This window comes from Cibotium barometz, chromosome 57, assembly GCF_041138505.1.
Source record: "Cibotium barometz isolate CiBa-2024 chromosome 57, ASM4113850v1, whole genome shotgun sequence".
Lineage (NCBI taxonomy): Eukaryota > Viridiplantae > Streptophyta > Polypodiopsida > Cyatheales > Cibotiaceae > Cibotium > Cibotium barometz.
The window spans coordinates 23237819-23242473 of NC_141102.1; the positions used below are offsets into that span (position 1 = coordinate 23237819).

General features: G+C 38.6%; 1 long non-coding RNA gene across 1 annotated transcript; it reads left to right on the plus strand.

Annotated features, from left to right (window-relative positions):
• Nucleotides 1-1651: 1651 nt before the first annotated feature.
• Nucleotides 1652-2853, plus strand: LOC147606573 (uncharacterized). Its single transcript, XR_015264977.1, has 2 exons — nucleotides 1652-1914; nucleotides 2730-2853. It is a non-coding gene; the product is annotated as an uncharacterized LOC147606573 (long non-coding RNA).
• The last annotated feature ends 1802 nt before the right edge of the window (nucleotides 2854-4655 follow it).

The following is a 4655-nucleotide window of genomic DNA, read 5'->3' on the forward strand; positions in this document are numbered from 1 at the left end:
CTGATTTCTTTGGTTTGCAAAGTAGCGACATTGTCCTCCAAGAGGAGACATGACTTCAATATGTAGGGATCATTCATCAACCACTTGAGTTGGAAGCCGGAGAATTCAGGTTCAAGGTGGAGCCAAAGTATGGTGGTGTGTTTCTATGGCAGCTATAGTCAGGTTAGAGGTTTGAAGGCCACCCTTCTTTCGCAAAGAAACTCCAATGATTTAGCCATAGGCCTCTTCCTCTACACCTTCGTCCTCCTATTATTTACGATCTCTCTACATTCTTTTTCAAACTAATTGTCATCTTCTGTTTTTCAATATCCTCATCTCCAACCAATCTCCATTGTCTTGATGTGCACCTCTTCCTAGTCACCTTCCTCTTATTATTCAAAATCTCTCTACTTTTTTTCAAACCAATTGTCATTGTTTTTTTGCAATGTTCTTATCTCCAATCCATCATCATCATTGTCTCTTTTTCCTTCTTATACACCTCTTCATCTGCACCTTCCTCCCCATATTAATCATGATCTCTTTGCATTTTTTTCCAAACCAATCATCATCATTTTTTTTTCAATGTCCTCATCTCCAACCCATCTCCATCATCTCTTTTTCCTCCGTGTACACCTTCTTCCTTCTATTATTTATCATCTCTCTACATTTTTTTTGTCAAACCCATCTCCATTGTCTCTTTTTCCTTCATGTACACCTTTTTCCTTCTATTATTTATGATCTCTCTACATTTTTTTCAAACAAGTCACCATCTTCTTTCTTACATCTCTCCAACCCATCTTTGCTATTCATTATCGTCACTCATCAACAACCTACTTTTACGTGGTGATTCATGAAGACAAGAATGAGAAAGAAGATGGCAATTGTTTTGGTTGAAAATATTGGAAATAAGAACGGTTATGAAAAAACATCCCTCATATTTGAAGGCTACTCCTCCTTTTCTTTTGAAGGCTAATTAGACAGACCACCCTTCCAACTAGAAGGTTAAGTTTGAAGGCCACCCTTCTTTCACAAAGAAACTCCAATGATTTAGCCATAGGCCTCTTCCTCTACACCTTTGTCCTCCTATTATTTACGATCTCTCTACATTCTTTTTCAAACTAATTGTCATCTTCTATTTTTCAATATCCTCATCTCCAGCCAATCTCCATTGTCTTCATGTGCACCTCTTCCTAGTCACCTTCCTCTTATTATTCAAAATCTCCCTACTTTTTTTCAAACCAATTGTCATTGTTTTTTTGCAATGTTCTTATCTCCAATCCATCATCATCATTGTCTCTTTTTCCTTCCTATACACCTCTTCATCTGCACCTTCCTCCTCCTATTATTCATGATCTCTTTGCATTTTTTTCCAAACCAATCATCATCATTTTTTTTTCAATGTCCTATATCCAACCCATTTCCATCATCTCTTTTTCCTCCGTGTACACCTTCTTCCTTCTATTATTTATTATCTCTCTACATTTTTTTTTGTCAAACCCATCTCCATTGTCTCTTTTTCCTTCATGTACACCTTTTTCCTTCTATTGTTTATGATCTCTCTACATTTTTTTCAAACAAGTCACCATCTTCTTTCTTACATCTCTACAACCCATCTTTGCTATTCATTATCGTCACTCATCAACAACCCACTTTTACGTGGTGATTCATGAAGACAAGAATGAGAAAGAAGATGGCAATTGTTTTGGTTGAAAATATTGGAAATATTGAAAACAAATGACCTATTAAAGTATATTACTCTCCATCCACATACAAATGACCAGCAGGTGGTTCATTTCTAATAGAAAGGCAAATGACCTATCAATAGGCAGCAGGTGGTTCATAATTTCTAATACAAAGGCAGCATGAATGGTGCTGCCGTATTTGGGTTCATCTTAGGGCTGTACAATGTGGTGGATTATTTCTACACTCTTCCAGGTCTGTACAAGCTCGCCATTGCCAGCCTTGTAAGCTTGCTCACAATGGTTCCCGCGGCAGTATCGCTGGCGTGGGCAGTTCGCGACCTGTGGGTGCACCCCTTCTCCAAGCTCAAATACATCTCCTTCTGCCTCGCACAATACTTCCTAGCAGATGCATTCCAGGATGTTTTTAATCACGCTGTCCTCGTCGAGCTGAACACTGTCCTCGTCGAGCTGAACGGCGTTCCGACAAAGACTGACCGCTTTTTCAATTCATTTTGTATTCAGATCCTCTCACTCGATCCTCTCACTCTACTATAGCTATATCCACGGTGGCGTGGGTGATGAGCGAGATGGAAGAACCATGCGCATTGAAGGTGCTTACGACTATGCCATCTCAGTGGGAGGCGACCGCTTGTGCATCGTTCACATGTCCAGAATCAGTATCGACGACAAGGAAACTACTGCCTCTACCTCGATGTCCGTCACTTTGAAAAGCACAAGGTTCTCAGTGACAAAGCGGCACGCGTGGTTGAGAACATCATAGCTTGGTGGTCGGCTAATCCTGGAAAACCAGTTCTTAAGCCATTTGATAAGGATTCCAAGACCAAGAAAGCCGAATGTCCGAGTCTGTATCTCTTGTACTGTACCATCGATGATCACATTGAGCAGAAACATGAAGTAGTGGAAATTAATGACTACGTGCACATTGGGTAACTCCATACATAAGTCTATAACTCCATAGGCTACGCAATTATGCATGCCAGCCATGTCTATTTATTCCACTATATCTAAATTATTTATTTTCGCCTGAAATTTGAATTATGACCACAGCTTTGCAAGAACTCCACCTTCCCAGAATAGGAAAGCTTTTCCATGCAGTGGTATTTCACACACGAGTTCAAGCTTTTTCTATGTATGTATAAAGGATTTTCTTACGCGAGAATATATATCACAACCTCAGGATGTGATCTCTCGGATGACTGTCCATACACAAGAGTTGCAGGTGTGCTTCTTTGCATGCGGTCTCGAGAAACAAAGATTTCACACCATATGTTAGAAGTTTTATAGAAGAGTTATAGGTGTGTTTGTTTGCTTGGGGTCGAAAAGCGATGATTTTACATGTTATGTTCCAAGTTATCATGTAATTGGGCAAGTTTTTAGACTTTTGTGAGAAGCATACCATATTGTTGGCATGGCATTAACACATTTTCTTTAAGGTGGAAGATTTCAAACTTAAACTTCTATAAAATCCTCCCATGCCTAATTTTAAGGTTATGAACTATTCATACGAAAGGAATGACAAATGATACCTCCTATGTGTAGCCCAACCTATGATTAAAGATAAATTTGTCTACTTCCCATGTGTTCACCAAGTGTTCTACACGTGTTTGTCTTGAGGCCCGTCCATGGCCTCCAAAGGTTCATCCACGGCCTTAAACATGAAGATATATATAATGATTTGGTCATTAGAGGTATCACTATTACAGGACCATGTTACATGGAGATTAGATTATTCCACAAATTAAATAATAAAAAAAATTCACCATAATATCATAGCATAAATCAAAAACATAAAAGATCAAAGAACATAAAAAATCAAAGAACACAAGACTGGGTGCAATCTCCCCCCGACGTGTGTGGCTCCACTCCCACACGCGATATTTAAATCATATTAATAAATTTAGCCCGTGGAGCCATAAATAGCATAGCTTTTCCAAAATTAGGCTTTTACAAAATTGAACCTTAGTCCAATGCTTTTAAAGCATCTCATCAAAAATAAACCTTTCCCAATATATATACAATGGACCAAACTATACAAAATTAAATATTTAGCACACATGCTTGGCTAGATAATCTCGTCCAATGTCCACCTTGGTTGTCTCGAACCCATGATCTATACTCAACATAATCCACAATGTTAGATCACAATTACTTTGGAATCACTCACAAAAATTATTATAACAAATAGAAATCATTCATAACCATGCTTCACACATGAATCATGTATCACACATATAATTAATTGGATTCATTCCCATGACAAAATATTCTAAAAAATCTCACTCCCGTGATAGTCCTCCCGTTTGATATAAGAACAACCGTCCTCGGTTGTAACTATCAGCACACACGAGTGATCAAACACATTAGTTGTTCCCACATTATTGGATTCACTCACAATGTCATTATGTATTTAAGTGGATTCACTTCTACAAATCCTCACGCGCATCACACGTGTCTTAAACTTGATCGGACTCACTCACGATCAAATTCATAGAACCTTTACATGCGTCACATGTGTCTTAGAGTTGATCGGACTCACTCACAATCAAACTCATACATTGGATTCACTCACAATGTTTTCATACGCATCACACATATTCAAAAGTATACCACACGTCTCACACGTGCCACAACTGGCTGGACTCACTCACAACCAACTAGGGTCACCCTCATTAATTCAAAAGGGTTGATCGGACTCACTCACAATCAAATTCACATAACCTTTACATGCATCACACATGTCTTAGAGTTGATTGGACTCACTCACAATCAAACTCACACACGTTGGATTCATTCACAATGTTTTCATACGCATCACACGTATTCAAAAAATATATCATATGTCTCTCACGTGTCACAGTTGGTTGGACTCACTCACAACCAACTTAATCATGCGTCACACATGTCACACTTGGTTGGATTCACTCACAACTAGATTAATCACACTTGGGTCTCCCAAGATATTTTTTTAACTTA